Source organism: Armigeres subalbatus, chromosome 2 (genome assembly GCF_024139115.2).
Source record: "Armigeres subalbatus isolate Guangzhou_Male chromosome 2, GZ_Asu_2, whole genome shotgun sequence".
In the NCBI taxonomy this organism is placed as follows: Eukaryota; Metazoa; Arthropoda; class Insecta; order Diptera; family Culicidae; genus Armigeres; species Armigeres subalbatus.
In genome coordinates this window covers 385563877-385582185 of record NC_085140.1, presented here as the reverse complement: position 1 = coordinate 385582185, position 18309 = coordinate 385563877, and the positions used below count along the sequence as shown (strand labels likewise).

The following is an 18309-nucleotide window of genomic DNA, read 5'->3' as shown; positions in this document are numbered from 1 at the left end:
TGGTCTTGTTGTGTAGGGGTTATCACGCCTATCTAGAGAGTAGGAGGTTGAGGGTTCGAGTCCCTCCAAGACACGTGGATTCTTTTTCGCAAATTTCATATCAATTTGTCCATTTCGAAACATATGCTGTGCATATGCACAGCCAAGATATTTAACAAAAAAATATTTGATTGAAGTAGAAACTCATATCATTGCCAAAAATATGTCAATTCTATACGTAAATGATTATATTATAATAGGAAGTTTAGATTTATTGAAAAACCATTCGTATTCTACAAAATTTCGACTGAAACAAGAAATGCGCCACACAGAAAAAAATAATGAAAAATAAACAGCGCGTAACACTTGACATGCGGAAATTTACACTATTTTACGCTGAAATGGTCCACTTCCTAACGAGATTGCTTGCAACTTGTATGCAATACTGATCTCGTGTGGATGTACGCTAATAATGACGTTCCATTTATGTGCATGATTTTTAGCGTAAATTTCTGTGGATTTTTCTATCTGTGCACCAATCCAGGATGCTTTGTCAGATACATATTTTCATACTCGTCTGCTTCGTATTTTACTGGGAGAGAACTAATATAGCGATCGGTTATAGAATATGATCAAGATCGACGGTAAACATGTTCTCATCAGTGAACAGGATTATCGGATTTTTCGCTTGAGGAACTTCAAAATTTTCTGATATCGCTGAACTCGTCTCCTGGATACAGTTGGCAATCATGTAAGTTTTTTTCGTGCCTTTGACTTCGCCCCGCAATCTTCTTTTACGATCTTTCGTACCGTAATGTCACTGATTCCGTGTTCCTTTACCGTTTTCCTTATTGAATTCGCCCGAATCTTACTTTTGATTGCTGCAATAACCCTCGGGGCCCGAGCTGACCTCGGACGACCTGTGGACACCTTCGCGGACAGTTGCCCTTTTTTTCTCGGTCTAAAGGTCTTTTCCCGGATCACCGGGACACTCCAACGGCGATCGAAATGTCTTTTTGCGATATTTGCGCGTGACACATATCATGAATGCGCTGCCACTTTGTCATGGTGTAACTGTTAAATAAAGTAAATCGTTTTCTTTTATACACACACACTTTTATATGAGCTACAGCTTACGTGGTCACGTGGTCACAGGTCAAATTGGAACCTTATTTCTGCGATGATGCAAACATTATCACGCATACGGTATGTTAGCCAGAGCAGTTCTGCTATGCTGTATATTGAAAACCTAGTAAGAATATACATTTTAAAATAACTTGAAGCTAGATTTTCTAAATAAACTGTATAAAGTGAGCGCACAGTGGGCGCAGCAAGCCAAAAACGTGCGTTTTTTTATTTGCGTTCAAACGGTTGATTTGACATAGGTGGTGTCTTCGGAAGAAAATTTTACCAAAAAATAATAATTGGAAGATTAGGGTGACCTAAAAATTCGCCTGTTAGGGTGATCCAAAACCTTTTTTTTTTTCATTTTCGTTAAAAAAAAATGAGCCGCTACAAAAGTGATAGAGCTTGAAAATACAAACAACTTCGTAGAATATACCAACTCTCTATCTTTTAACGTAAGCGAGTTATGATGAAATTTCAAAAAATCGTACCTAAAACCAGTTTTTTTCAAGAAAACTTTTTTTCTTGTTGTTCTCCGACATGGACATGTTCTACAAAGTGAACAAGTACATCAAAACACACGTTTTCCTAAAAAATGTGGATATTTCGGAGGTATATTGGAGAAGTTACACGACTTTTTCATATTATATAATGCAATTTTGCTATGTCCATATCTTTAATTGAGGCAAATTGTGGCAGATCAAACACCAACCATATGAAAGTATAGCCATCTAACTACCAAATGCAGTCTGTTTTATTAGGAGGAATTCGGAGGAAATATTGATTTGACGAACAATAAGGTGACTCAAATTAGTATAAAAATCATTTTTTAAATATATTCATGGGCCACCCTATTCTTTTATTTCGCTAGAAACACTGATGCTATGTACATATTTGCACCCGAATTGTGAAACGTTTTGTGTTCACAAAAATTATTAGAAAGTTTTTGGAAAAAATGAGTGGGGAAATATGTGTATCTGAACTGTTTGTCATGCATTTTCTCATTCATCACCGCAATGAGCTTAATATCGTTCAAACGATTACAATATAGATGGAAATGTGAGCAAAGCATCAGGACTTTGAGAAAAATAAAATCAAGCGGATTGATGAGCCAAATGCATTCTGTTATAATAGAAGCAACTTGGAGGAGCTATTGGTTTGATTTACATAAAAATGACTCAAGCTTATATAAACATGCTAAAACACTATTGTTGGGAAGAGTCACGTTTAAATACTTTTTGAGAGCAGATTCCATTTCGATCAGCTTCAAAGCTGTAACATAATTTATTTATTATTCATTTACATTATAAATTCATAGTTTTAATCTTACATTCTAGTATTATAATCTAGCGGACCTTTTTTCCCAACATACGAGTCATTTTGTATTTCTTCGATGTACTCGACTGTAACTCTTATGTACGAAAAAGGTACATGAAAGCAAAAGAAATGCCTAAAGCATGTATAAGAACAATGTTAAACTCATTCATGAGAAAATGTAAGAAAAATTGTTAGATATATTTCCCACCACATTAAAAAAAAGATTTTTTTTGTATCTTTATCAAGGATGCTTTCAGCCCTTGGCTGGCTCACCTCCGAAAAGAAGAATTTTGTCCTGTCAAAACGTTTACCAATTTCGATCCAAATATGTACAGAGCATCGAGCGAAATATTTAAAATGATTAAACGGTAGGGTGTTCCATTAATATATTGAAAAAAAAGGATTTTTATACTAATTTGAGTCACCTTAATGCTTGTCAAATCAATATTTCCACCGAATTCCTCCTAATAAAATAGAGTGCATTTGGTAGTTGGATGTCTATACTTTCATATGGTTGGTGTTTGATCTGCCACTATTTGCCTCAATTAAAGATATGGACATAGTAAAATTGTATTATATAATATGAAAAAGTCGAATAACTTCTCTAATATACCTCCGAAATATCCACATTTTTTAGGAAACCGTGTGATTTGATATACTTGTTCACTTTGTAGAACATGTCCATGTCGGAAAACAACAAGAAAAAAAATTCTTGAAAAAAACTGGTTTTAGATACGATTTTTTGAAATTTGATCATAACTCGCAGCCGTTAAAAGACAGAGAGTTGGTATATTCTACGAAGTTGTTTGTATTTTCAGGCTCTATCACTTTTGTAGCGGCTCAAATTTGTTGAACGAAAATGACAAAACAAAATTTTGGATCACCCTAACAGGCGTATTTTTAGGTCACCCTAATCTTCCAAAAAATAGCATATTTTTGGTAAAATTTTCTTCCGAAGACACCACCTATGTAAAATCAACCGTTTGAACGCAAATAAAAAAAACGCACGTTTTTGGCTTGCTGCGCCCACTGTGCAGCGGCTTAAAAACCAAAGTTACACTTCGCATGGTATAGTTAACGACACCAAACAAAAGACTTAAATACCCATAGTAGTAGATGGTTCATGAGACGTTTACTCAAAATAGTAATAAATGTATTTTTTAAGAGATATCGAAAACGAAGTTTTACCTAGCATGAAGAATCATTCACAAAGCAATCGTTTATGCTAGAAAATCAAAAATCATGGTTTTGGTTTATAAGCCGTAATCATATGTTACGCGAGGAGTGTCAAACCGATGTTGGTGATGAAACCAAACATGCACTACAACATGACGCATGAATTATGGCCAATTTAAGCTTGTTGAAGCATAATTTGGCAAAATAATTTAATTGACTACAGTGCCACTAGCGTTCTTATGCTACTTATGCTTCTACTGTTACCATATTCAGTTGTAATCAATTGAATGAATCTATGAAGAAGTAAACTGATTTAGTCATTCTATGTAAATGTAATGAATAATCAAACCACGATTGTCAAAACTAGGAGCAAATGTGCTTCATGGAAGTACATATTTTATGCTCTGCTTGACAGTAAGCATTTTGGCCATGGGTTTGTGCCATAGATCAACGCAAAATGAACTCCTCTAAGAAATTATGACGGTCGTAAATGAACGCAAAATGAACTTTTGTTCGAGTGCTCAAGTGTCAAAATCCATTAGGTGAGTGAATTTGATGAAATCCTACACAGGTCAATGGGACAATGCATAAGCTCATTATTTGACGTTAGAGCGGTGCCGAAATTCATTTTGAATGAACTAGATGTATGAAAAAGGATACATTTTTAGTGAACAACGCACCGCTCAAACGTCATTGTGTTCATTCGGTGCACTTCCTTAGGACCAACGCAAAATGTTTTTGAAATTGTGTGTTCTCGAAGTCATGTACCAGAAAAACCCACACCAAATAGTTAACGTTAGACTTAACAATAGAAAAGGAACAAACACAGTATTTTCCCCTTGATGTAGACACCATCCCCGTTTCGAAACGTCGGATAAATACACATCTTGTTTTAATCTTCAAGACTGCGTAGCCGTTCTTAAAATCAAAATAATTCAAGATGTATTAGAAAAAAAAAACATCTATTCTTCAAGATAGAAGAAGAACATATGAAATTATTTATTTCTCATTTTTTAAACAGCCATAATCTTGCACTATATCAATTAGAGCGTAACACGTTCTATTGCCCTCATTATTTTACGTTCTTGAAAAAAAGCGAAGCAAACAAAGATTCTGGATGATTGTATTGAAGACACGCGGGAAGCGAATTCGGGCATAAATGTTATAAATGTTAATAAATGTTAATCCAAGTTGAATGGCACCGATAAGCAGTATCAGGACGAAACATCAAAATTGCTTTATTGAAAGCAATCGAGAAACACCAGCCCCCCCTCACCAATTTTCTAGATACGTCACTTTGTCATATATGTTTTTAAGGGACTTGCTTTCCGGTTACTCAGGGAGCTCAGATACACAGGGCCACAATAATCCACTTCAAAAATTGAGAGTAGCCGTGATGGAGTCACACAGGAGCTTAGTAGTACTTTCATAGTAGGCTGTTTTTGACAAAAGCAACACATTCATGATAAACTTGTTGAAGCAGAACTCCACCACCGAGTACCCATTATACTCATAATGCGACACCAGAGAAGAGTTCGATGGTAGTGCTCAGCCAAAACCGATGCTGCATACTGATGACTATGAGGTGATTTATTATGTTGGGGGCTTCTGTATGTCTAATTTGGCTATCGATTTGTATAACGCCAACTTGATCTATCTCAAGCCACAAATGTCGATGTATGGGAATTTTTAATTTGATGATCTGTTGATAGAATGGTCACTGTCAAATGCCTTCAGCTTCATTGGGAACGGGGCCTAACGCACGAATTTTTGACACAGTTCAGTTTAGATGCTGTCAGAAAAGGTGGTGCATCGCAGGAATGTTTGATCAATCGCGGTTTGGATGGGATCTATAGCTTTTGTGTAATTGGGATGAAACGAGCTCGAGCATCTTTTTTAAGTTGGTGTCCAACCTACCATCCTTTCCATTCCTCACCATTAGCAAGGACGTAGCCAGGACATATCCATCTCAGAGATGAGTAATTCTCGCATTCTGCGCGAGGTTCTTAAACAAAACTAAATTTATGTTCTTTCGAAAGATTTCGGTGAGTACATTGAGGATCCGAGTTAAATTCTTCAGAAAGATGGACCCCTCGTTAGTTATACATGACATCACTTTCATGGACCCCTTGATTTTTGTCAATTCAATAGAAGCACTACGATGGCTTGAAGTCAATTTAATGGAAAACCATCGAATTTTGTGACTTTTTTAACAATGAAAATCAGGATGAAAAAATCTCGTTATAACAGTATGCGGGTGGAATGGACATAGTGTGTGGGTAAAACGGACATGTTAAGAAATTAAGTTTAAAACAGTGAATTTATTTGATGAATTTTATGCATAGACTAAGCATCTCTAAAATGAGGCTCGGGAAATAAAAATGTTGGATAATAATTAATATTTTGATAACTTACAATAATTTTACTAAAAAAGCATGTGACATCAATAAAAATCACTTAAAATGCCATTTGTCTGAACAAAAATCTTCCGAGTTTCCTAATGGATGAATCGAGGAGTCCATGAAAGTGATTTCGTATATAACTAACGAGGGATCCATTTTCCTGAAGAATTCAACTCGGATCCTTAATGTACTCGCCGAAAGCTTCCGAAAGAATATAAATTTAGGCATTTTTAAGAACCTCGTGCAAACAGTGGCCCGGTCTCAGCCAGAGTTACTCAGATAGTGATAAGTCCGTCTACGACAATACGGCCGAGGAATACTCTTTCGCTCCTCGGGTATTGAAACCTAGCTCGATGTCTAGGACCGGGTCGATGAAGTCCGAAACGTTGCAAGCAGGTTCTGCAAGATCAACCTTCACGAGGATTGTCTTGTCCACATTTGGTTTGGAATTCCAGGACATGAAATTTGACTACAACTCAGAGTCGATCAGTGCATGCTCGAGCGACTTGGTGCTTCCCGAATCGATCCTTTATCAACAGTGCAGCCGTTGAGAGAGACACAGTGCAAGGAGCACTTCGATATGTTGAAGCGCTGACTTGTACTGATAAACTAGATAACCGTTGGAATTTTTTCGAACCGCCTTGCGCTGACGGATAAGACGTGGTTTTGGTTTGGCTGGATGTTTAGTGCGGCAAAGAATGATGCTGCTCGTGACAGTGGCATTTTGATTCGCAATTACAGTCAAAGTGGTTGAATTTCAAGCAATTCCAGAACACTCGTTTATGTAGGACAATTTCCCTTCGTTAATCATTCCTTCGAACGCCAGATACTGAAACAAGGGATGCTTTTCCGAGTACGCAATGTATGTAGGATGATCGGATTGAATGCTTGTTGTCAAAGTGGTATTGGCAATGGATTTCTAAGAGGTAGATTTCTTGGAGAACTATTGGGATCGGGCTACATTGAGCTTCCAACTGGTGTTGGATTTCAAAAAGCAAAGTCCACAAGAAGTGCATCCGTTGATACAGTTACTTTGTTGGCACTTGCAAAGACCGATACACCTGTTTCTTTAAGAAGTGGTAATTACTGTAGCACTTAATACGCGTTCAACGCGCACTTGGAGTTTTCGAAAGGAAAGTGCTGCGTTCCATCTATGGTGGGGTGCAGATGGCGGACGGTACGTGGAGGAGGCGAATCAACCACGAGTTGCATCAGCTATTGTTGGGAGAACCATCCATCGTTCGGACGACTGCGGTGGGCTGGGCACATCGCCAGAATGTCGGACAGTAACCCGGTGAAAATGGTTCTCGACAACGATCCGACGGGCACAAGAAGGCGAGGTGCGCAGCGGGCAAGGTGGATCGATCAGGTGGAAGATGACTTGCGGACCCTCCGTAGACTGCGTGGTTGGCGACGTATAGCCATGGACCGAGTCGAATGGACAAGACTCTTATATACCGCACAGGCCTTAGTCTGAATAAATAAATAATAATGCGCGTCTTACTAGTTATAATATACACTGGCCGGTATAATTAAGTGCCGCTTTTCATTCAAAATAATCAACTTTTGAACCCTGGATCTCGATTGCCCGTGAATTGCTGAAAATTTGTCCAAGGCTCAGATATAACTTGAACTATGGAGATATGGCCTATAGACTGCTATGCATAAGGGGCTAAAAACCCAAATTGTTGAATATGAAAAATAGTGATGAATAGAAATGAATGAAATAACCTAGGAATTTAATTTGTTCCTCTAACTGTTTTATATATTTATTCTTGTTCCTTCTTATTGCTTTTTGATTATTTTCTATTATTTCATTTTTTGACAACTTTTCATGTAAGCACATTTTTTTCGTTTAAATACTTCTCATCATTTGGGCTAAATCGGGACCGCTTTGCGATTTGGGCGTAACTTATTTTGTAAACAAACATTGTAAGGCGAATTCCTGCTAAAACAAGCATTTCATGAGGAAACCACGGTATGGATCCGACAGATTAAGCTTTCCTCTACCAGATAAGGGAATTATTTTAGGATGAAAACGATTGCATTCTCCGTAATCCATAAGGCAATGTTTGTCTACAAAATAAGTTACGCCCAAATCGCAAATCAGTCCCGAAATGTAGCCTATTATAAATCAGCAATAAACAAAAATGTGGAACAAAATCACTGTTGGGTGAATTTATTATTGTTCCTTGAGCTTTGGTTGTCACGTCCTTTTCAAATGTTAGTCTAGATTTATAATTAACTGAACCTATTTGCAATCTACATTGACTCCATCCCTCGTTTAGTCAAGCATCGACCATGTTCTACAAACCGCAACTTGAACACTCAATTTATTCGACCAACAATATCACACACGAACGACCGACGCGCCAACTGGAACATCAACCATCAAGAAATATATGGGGGTTTGTGCGACTTCACTACAAACGCTCAAACATGTTTGACGAACTTTGACTCCGCCCCTTACAGCTCAAGCAGCTCAAACCAAAATCAAACCGCTTTGATTTTTTCCAACCGAGCCACCAACTAACTGTTAAAATTTAATGGTTGTTCGAACTAAAGAGGCTGCACTCATAACAAAGAGATGAAGTGTCAAAACTGGAACAGCGCATTTGCTGTCAAATCGGTTGTTCCAATCGAGCACAAGGTTGTTAAAGGTAGGAGTATTGCGTCTCTTTGTTTTTAATCCAGGCTCGTTAGTTCGAACCAGAGTCTATTATATAGAGTTGCGCAAAGAGGATCTTCTTACTCTTATTCTGAATGATGCTCTTGTTATTATGTTGAAAACTTTCATTTTTGTTCAACCCTTCAAATGACTTCACGGGAGTGATCATTTCTAAAGCTTTTTAATTCGATAACCAAAGTCACCTACAGAGTGCAAACACGTGAGTTTCTTGTTGCAACTTTATTGGGAAGTGTATTGAAGTTTTTTGAAGCTGTTTCTAGAACAAATCTAATACATTTCAATTCATGAGTTTTAATTCGCCATAATAATCATCAGGCGATAACAATACTTCCGCCTTACCAACAATCATTTGTTTACTTTGCTCGATAGGTAGACGGTTTGACAGTTCAATAGGTAGATTTGGCTTCACTCTTTGCGTAACTCTATATATAATAGACTCTGGTTCGAACAACTTCACACACGGTCAGACAAAGCAGCAACCGAGACATTTTCTTGGGGGTGGAGTCAATGGTTGTCAAACTGCTTGACTGGTGTGTACGCTGCATAATAATTTAGTCTGGCTTTATATTCATAATTCGTATACGAATATGACAATGATTTGACGTGCCAGTGACGATGTTTTTGGAGCCTGTCGGGGCCGAGCGAATATCCTTAGGACATCCGTCGAATATCTGAATTATCATGGGCTGTGTACTCACAAGTATGCTCTGACAGAACGAGTAGCTCTAGTGATACACAGAAGATTTACCCAATATTCGAATTAGTATCGTCTTGTTCTTTGTTTCGTTCTGTCAATCGAGTTCATATTCGTGTGCTAATGGGCGCCTACTATTCGAACGCCGATTGCTTCGATTTAGAATTTCAAATCTTATTCAAATAATCCATGCTTTCATTTCGTATCTCCGATTATTATTTTAACACAATCCGCTACTACCACAGAGCCCATCACATTTTTCAAAATTGCGATTTCAACTATTTGTTTTTTTATCGAAATTAATTTATTGGCTTTTTCGGTGATAATTATACTACTCAAAGCGAAAGGGAGTAGATGAAAGTAATGAAGATACAGATTCGATTGACACCGCAAGCGAGCGGCAAGTGTGAAATGAATAGAAACTGAAGATTAGCAGAGGGCCATATGAGAGAACAAGCATTGTTGAAATCGCTGTTATTCTGCCTAACGTCCACCCAGGAACGGCTTGGATAGTGACGTGGTGATCACTGTACCAAGACAGGCAAAATAACAGCGATTTCAACCTGCTAAAGTGCTGTTCGGCAAGCGTAAACAGTTCTATTGATTCGTGGCATATTTTCCGAGATTCATACAAGAGCGCACAGTGGGACGGATTGAAAAAAAGACGGTCAAAAGTACAAATATGGCTTAAAATGAGAAGAAATGGGTTTATTATACTTGCTGTGATGAAATTTTATCATTTTCAACTACATTCATAACGATTGTTGTGATTGTAGCATTCAGTACATATACATACATTTTCATGTATTTTACGTCATTTTCAAATGCCTCGGAAAAAACCTGCGGGCCCTGGCGGGCCCTAAATTTGGTTCAGTTTGAAAATATATAATGTAAAGCAGTAGCCATGCGATTTTCAGCGCTGGGTAATGATGGGTAAATTGTTTTCTGACCACATGAAAATACCACGAAATGAGTAAATTTCGAAATAAGCCCAAACTCAACTCCATAGGCCAAGGGTGAATATTTCATGAATTTGTGATACAATGTATGCAATTGATAGTTGATTATGTTAACTTTGAAGGTGTATTGAGTTTGAAATGATTGAATGACAAATTTGAAAAATATTGCAAAGATATCATACCTCATATTTATATATTATCAATGGTGTTGAAAACAGTTTTCATGCCAACTTCAAAGGTACCCCAATGGGCACAATATCGTCAAATTGACTCAACCAAAGTAATTTACAATGTTTTATAACCTGTATAATGCGAGAAAAATATTAAAAAAATAGAATATATCATTTTAAAAAATGACCTTTTGACCCTCTTTCTAAGGAATCGTCCCTCTGTGGAGCGCGCTAAATCTCTTCACGCATAACTCTCGCAAGCTCATACTTCGCCCAAATTGAAATACAGTTCGAATAAGATTCAATTTGGGCGAAGTATGAGCTTGCGAGAGTTATGCGTGAAGAGATTTAGCGCGCTCTTGTATGAATCTCGGAAAATATGCCACGAATCAATAGAACTGTTTACGCTTGCCGAACAGCACTTTAGCAGGTTGAAATCGCTGTTATTTTGCCTGTCTTGGTACAGTGATCACCACGTCACTATCCAAGCCGTTCCTGGGTGGACGTTAGGCAAAATAACAACGATTTCAACAATGCTTGTTCTCTCATATGGCCCTCTGCTAATCTTCAGTTTCTATTCATTTCACACTTGCCGCTCGCTTGCGGTGTCAATCGAATCTGTATCTTCATTACTTTCATCTACTCCCTTTCGCTTTGAGTAGTATAATTATCACCGAAAAAAGCCAATAAATTAATTTCGATAAAGTCACGCGGTGATCAAAGCTTTCCTAACTATTTGTTTTACTGATGACGAATAAATATTTGATTGATGTTAATCATAATATCAAAAGGTCAGCCAATCACTTTGTTTTGGATTCAATATCTAATCAATTTATTTTCTTTCTTTTTTAGAACGCCATAACCTGTACAAGGCACGTACATCCCAAATCCCAAGTAAGTAAGACTCCGCAGTCGTTATTTTCAAGCTTCATGTGAATAAAGCCACATTTGTTACTGCAAATAGAAATCGAGACAAAAATCTCACTTGGAGTACAAATTTGCACCGAGTGGTTTTCCTCTTACATACACATGCCGTGCGAAAATTGGAAAACGTTGCTTTCTTCCACCGTATCGGAATCCATGTCACGAAATTACCTTTTTTTCGTGATCGAAACTTCCTGTAGACAGCACCCTCCGATGGTAATGATGCCGGAGATTGTGGCATCACGTGTTTCTCAGGATATTACCATCGTTACTGGGTGGCAGCAATAAAATCTTATATTCACCGTTTTCAACTATCAGAATAAGAGAATGTGGACATGAGGAACCTGCGTCAGCATTTAGGCATAAACTTTATGGATTCATATTCTGGGTAACTTAATTGTAATGCGCTGTTGTTGTACATATAATGAATGATACTTGGGAATTAATATTATGGATCTTACACTACAGAGAAATCGCGAGACGATGCAAAACTATTCTCGATTAGACTCTACATATTGTTTATTCCTAAACATACACATAGGGCGTCTTTGAGCTCAATTACACCACTGGCAAAGGTCTATAATGGTTGATCTGGAAATGTCAAATTTGATTCTCAGTTCGCATGAAGAGCTTTTCGAATAGAAAATATCGCGACGTCCTGGGTACAATGTGGTTGCCATTTCAAATTCCAGTGGGAAAGTGGATCTACGAGGGGATTGGAAATATTCACCGAATGGCTAAGTGTGCTCTCATATCATGTTGTGTCACTAAGCTATAAGCTGTAGATTTGTGGCTGCGAATGAAATAACTAACGCATATATTCATAGCCATTTTGATAACATATACCGTCACACGGTGAGACTTTAACCTCATAGCTAGTCAAGAAGTCTAAAGAGGAAACTGTTCAAATATACGATATGTATGTTTTTGGTTCTGTAGCTAGTGTATGAAATCATGACTAAAGTGTTTCTTCGAATTTGTTCATATACTGATCCAACACATTAGTTCCATTTTTGTCCAATCCCACTCCGCTGTAAATCCGAAAGTCCTGTACCTTTTTTGTCGGATCGCTTCGCAGAAACTGGTGTACTCACTTACGGTGCAAGCCAATTCGTGAAAAACGAAAATCCTGTAAAACCGCTCCCCTTCACCGAAATGTGTTTGATCAATCCCGCACGACAAATTTTTTGCTTGATTTTGAATGGCTTCGAAGCTCTATTGCTATGCTTCCTTGCTTCCGTGTAAAAAAGTTGTATAGCACACTCCAGCTAATATGTTTGACTTCGTTAAAAGTGGTCAATGGCCCAGCATAACATTTGTCGTTATAGTCGGCGTCTTCGTCTGACAGCCCCCTAAATATCCCATGTGCGATGAAATATTCATAAAAATCGTTCCGGCAAAGTTCTGCGAAGGATACCGCTGGGGCTTGTGCCCCGTCGTCGGCACTGGTTGACAGCAGTTTTAAGCTGGAGAGCGACACATGCTCCGGGAAGGCGTCGTCGATAAAGGATCAGGACTTTAGCATCATGGTTGACGTTTCGATGGAAATGCTTGAGGGAGGATTTGGCAAACAACGTGCCTGCCACATAGGTACCGGCAGGCATGTGTGTGGAGTGTTCAAGATAATTTATGTCTTATTGATTGGGATACCTTGGTTGGGAGAATGTCGTTTAAAGATTGAATTAGATTCGGTATCCGTATCAACAAACCATAAAATTGGTTTCAAAGTCATAACAGTTTGTACTGATTCAAAACAGCTGGGTTTCCTTCTTGGTCAGGCAATAAACCGTTACCATCACATGAGCTGAAACCTTTGATTCTTGAACATTGCCGAAGCGCAGAAATAACAATACTCGATGTCATAAAAACATGACATCACAACGCTATTTTATTCATATGAACAAATTAATCTAGGAACTTTTTTTTTCAAATAGACGTAACTGTATTTGACCTTGAATTTCGAAGCAGCTAAAGCTCTCTTTTAAGCTAATTTTGTTCCACTGACGATTCTACCAGATAGATTGGAATCCATTCCTTCTGGTGGACACATTGATTGACCAAAAAACTTTGAATGAAGCGCGCAATCATCATTTCAAATATCAAGGTTAAAATCTATAACGCTCATTTGAAAAAAATTCCTGAAAATAATAACATAAATTGTCAAAATTACCGATGCATAAAATGTAATAGCAAAAGCAATGAGAGGAAAGAGCAGTTTGACAGTCCATTGATAATAAATGTAACTCCTTTACATGGATCGCGTCGCGTAAACTCAGACAGGCACAATACGAAAAGAAAACTGCGTCTAGAAGGGCGGAAAAATCAAGGAAAAAGTTATGCGTTCAAACAATAATGAAATAAGCCTGGTGTTTCCCCAAGAAGGAAAGCATCATTGAAGTATTTCTTATACAAATGGGCTAACAATATTAGCGAACGCCTTCCAAACCATGAAAACCTCCTGGTACCATTTTGGGGGTACCAAATGGTACACTGATCCAAAAGCCCCCAAAACGTGCGTTTTTCAGTTTTCGGCCTGAAAACTACATTTTAGCAACGTGGTGTCTCCAGAAGAGTTGAAAGACAGCAGAAATTTCTTGGGCTTCCTTTTGATAATATTATATCAGTGATCTATCCCCCTTGTATGGAATTATAATTTTACGTAGGGGCACAAAACCAGTGGTTGTCCTCTGCAATGCTATAGAGAATGTGAATTGGAACATCTTTTCTGAAAACACAAAAATTTCAAGAGGCTCGGAAGCCTCCTTTCAAGAGGCTCGGAAGCCTCCTTTCAAGAGGCTCGGAAGCCTCTTTCAAGAGGCTCGGAAGCCTCCTTTCAAGAGGCTCGGAAGCCTCTTTCAAGAGGCTCGGAAGCCTCCTTTCAAGAGGCTCGGAAGCCTCCTTTCAAGAGGCTCGGAAGCCTCCTTTCAAGAGGCTCGGAAGCCTCCTTTCAAGAGGCTCGGAAGCCTCTTTTCAAGAGGCTCGGAAGCCTCCTTTCAAGAGGCTCGGAAGCCTCTTTTCAAGAGGCTCGGAAGCCTCCTTTCAAGAGGCTCGGAAGCCTCCTTTCAAGAGGCTCGGAAGCCTCCTTTCAAGAGGCTCGGAAGCCTCCTTTCAAGAGGCTCAGAAGCCTCCTTTCAAGAGGCTCAGAGCCTCCTTTCAAGAGGCCTCAGAAGCCTCCTTTCAAGAGGCTCAGAAGCCTCCTTTCAAGAGGCTCAGGAAGCCTCCTTTCAAGAGGCTCGGAAGTCTCCTTTCAAGAGGCTGCTCAAGCCTCCTTTCAAGAGACTTAGAAGCCTCCTTTCAAGAGGCTCGGAAGTCTCCTTTCAAGAGGCTGCTCGGAAGCCTCCTTTCAAGAGGCTGCTCGGAAGCCTCCTTTCAAGAGGCTGCTTGGAAGCCTCCTTTCAAGAGGCTTCTTAGAAGCCTCCTTACAAGAGTCTCGGAAGCCTTCTTTCAAGAGGCTCGAAAGCCTACTTTCAAGAGGCTCGGAAGCCTCCTTTCAAGAGGCTCGGAAGCCTCCTTTCAAGAGGCTCGGAAGCCTCCTTTCAAGAGGCTTGGAAGCCTTCTTTCAAGATGCTTGGAAGCCTCCTTGCAAGAGACACGGGAGCCTTCTTTCAAGAGGCTTGAAAGCCTCCTTTCAAGAGGCTCGGAAACCTCCTTTCAAGAGGCTCGGAAGCCTCCTTTCAAGAGGCTCGGAAGCCTCCTTTCAAGAGGCTCGGAAGCCTCCTTTCAAGAGGCTCAGGCCTCCTTTCAAGAGGCTCAGGAAGCCTCCTTTCAAGAGGCTCAGGCCTCCTTTCAAGAGGCTCGGAAGCCTCCTTTCAAGAGGCTCAGGAAGCCTCCTTTCAAGAGGCTCAGGCCTCCTTTCAAGAGGCTCAGAGCCTCCCTTCAAGAGGCTGGGAAGCCTCCTTAAAAGAGGCTCGGAAGCCTCCTTTCAAGAGGCTCGTAGGCTTCCTTTCAAGAGGTTTGGAAGTTTCCTTTCAAGAGGCTCAGAAGCTTCCTTTCAAGAACCTCGGAAGGCTCCTTTCACGAGGTTCGGAAGCATCCTCTCAAGAAGCTCGGAAACCTCATTTCAAGAGGCTCGGAAGCCTCCTTACAAGAGGCTCGGAAGCCTCCTTTCAAGAGGCTTGGAAGCCTCCTTTCAAGAGGCTTGGAAGCCTCCTTTCAAGAGGCTTGGAAGCCTCCTTTCAAGAGGCTTGGAAGCCTCCTTTCAAGAGGCTTGGAAGCCTCCTTTCAAGAGACACGGGAGCCTTCTTTCAAGAGGCTTGGAAGCCTCCTTTCAAGAGGCTCGGAAACCTCCTTTCAAGAGGCTCGGAAGCCTCCTTTCAAGAGGCTCGGAAGCCTCCTTTCAAGAGGCTCGGAAGCCTCCTTTCAAGAGGCTCGGAAGCCTCCTTTCAAGAGGCTCGGAAGCCTCCTTTCAAGAGGCTCGGAAGCCTCATTTCAAGAGGCTCGGAAGCCTTCTTTCAAGAGGCTCGGAAGCCTCCTCTCAAGAGGCCCAGAAGCCTTCTTTCAAGAGGCCCAGAAGCCTCCTTTCAAGAGGCTCGGAAGCCTCCTTTCAAGAGGCTCGGAAGCCTCATTTCAAGAGGCTCGGAAGCCTCATTTCAAGAGGCTCGGAAGCCTCCTTTCAAGAGGCTTGGAAGCCTCCTTTCAAGAGGCTTGGAAGCCTCCTTTCAAGAGGCTTGGAAGCCTCCTTTCAAGAGGCTCGGAAGCCTCCTTTCAAGAGGCTTGGAAGCCTCCTTTCAAGAGGCTTGGAAGCCTCCTTTCAAGAGGCTTGGAAGCCTCCTTTCAAGAGGCTTGGAAGCCTCCTTTCAAGAGACACGGGAGCCTTCTTTCAAGAGGCTTGGAAGCCTCCTTTCAAGAGGCTCGGAAACCTCCATTCAAGGGGTTCCGAAAATTATATTTGTCCGCAAAGTCTTATAGGAAACTCGATGTATAAAATTGATTTGAATTCTGAAAAATTTCAAGCATCTTCTTGGATTGCCTATATCCTGTTAGTTTTCTGGTCAGTTTTTCACATATTTCATGAGCTATGATTATTTCAATATTATATTACTGCAAATTTTGGAGTTCTTAAGAATTGCCAGAAAACGTTTATTGAATGCCTTAAGTAATTCTTCAGAGATTTCAAAGAAATTCTCCAAATTCATGCATAATATTATAGGATCTAGGGCCCTCCTTAGTCCTCCTTAGTGCGGTAAGACGCGCGGCTACAAAGCAAGACCATGCTGAGGGTGGCTGGGTTCGATTCCCGGTGCCGGTCTAGCCAATTTTCGGATTGGAAATTGTCTCGACTTCCCTGGGCATAAAAGTATCATCGTGCTAGCCTCATGATATAGTTAATAACTGTGGAAGTGCTTAATGAACACTAAGCTGCGAGGCGGCTCTGTCCCAGTGTGGGGATGTAATGCCAATAAGAAGAAGAAGAAGAAGAAGTTATAGGATCTTATGGAGAGACTTCTGGCGTTGTTTATTCATTTCTTAATTTCTAAACCGCACATCTTTTTGCCATCATTACAGAGTGAAAATTGACTGCATACTCAATTTAAATTAGGTGGTTACTCAATAAAATACTAAAATTTAAACTCTTAGATTTGTCTAATGATGATGATGATACTACCATCTGTTGTAGTAAGGCACCTGTCAGTAGTACTGGTCATATTTGACAAACGATTTGATCATGTTTATATTAATGTTTGTATTTCATCGAATTCCTGATTAAGGGCCAAAATGTGTGGAGCTGTTCCATGAGCACTCATGCGAATCAACGGGATGAATAGAGAATCTCCTTCCAAAAGAAAGGTCTTACATACAATCCCTAGCAGCACAATCCAGACCAATTTGGTTGCAGCAACTCAAATGTAACTAAATTCGGTTATATAGGGGTTACAGTAACTTATGTGCAACATGTGTGCTGCCCAGAGATTTATTAGATTCTTAGATTTTCTGATTTTCTCAGATTCGTGTAAAGTAAAATATTATTTTCAATTATGCGGTCTGGCGCCGGATAAACCGTCGCCTCCAACGTTAGAAAATAGCATTCACCGCTATGCTGATCCGAAGTAGATTGGCCCACAGTTCTAATCTGCTCAACCTATAGATACTAATCATGTGCTAAAAAATCAATGTTGAAAAGCGTCCGTTTGATCAACTTCTTTGCTACCTGCTACTATGTATACATATTTTTTTTCCGAACACTACACCCAACCAGCGGTTGTTAGATTTTCCAACAATTCTGTATAAGAATCTACCAAAACCTGTATAAGAACTGGGCATATGCGAAATTGTTAGATTTTTATACAAAAAATGTTAGAGAAGCTTACAAAATTGTTAGATTTTTATACAATAATTTTATAATAATCTAGCAATTTCGCATTTGCCCAGTTCTTATACAGGTTTTGGTATATTCTTATACAGAATTGTTGGAAAATCTGACAACCGCCGGTTGGGTGTACAAAGCAGAACATATTGCGTGCTTAGCACTCTTTTTATACGAAATAATTCTTAGCTCTGATGTAGATTTTGTTTCGATGCTTCTGTAGTAGATTAGATTAGATTCTATTGTTATGTGAGATTTGAATGAAAATTACAAATTGAACTCGTATGAATTTCTCTCGTTTTGCGGCGGCAAACAAATCATTCTCTGTTGCTTCGATGGGCACACATGTACTATCGCTGAGCTATGAAGGCTCATATATATGGAAGCACCATTTTTGAAAAGTGGTATCAAATGATAGAAACCGAATGACTATTGAAGGATTCTTGATCTGTCTTCATTAAATCTGTGACGCCCTAATTGGAAATCTCACGCTTTTGCTCTGTCGAACGGAAAATTCATCAGTACCTTGTATGGCATACAACTCTATTTCACTGCGAAAAGCTATAAATG

The 18309-nt window shown here is 39.5% G+C and overlaps 1 protein-coding gene across 1 annotated transcript in view; it reads left to right on the top strand.

Moving 5' to 3' along the window:
* LOC134213169 (uncharacterized) overlaps positions 1–18309 on the top strand; it is a 319429-nt gene that overhangs the window by 167862 nt on the left and 133258 nt on the right. The window contains exon 3 of the mRNA XM_062691850.1: positions 11364–11405. The gene's annotated coding sequence lies outside the window, so the exon portion shown is untranslated. The remainder of the gene's footprint in view (positions 1–11363; positions 11406–18309) is intronic.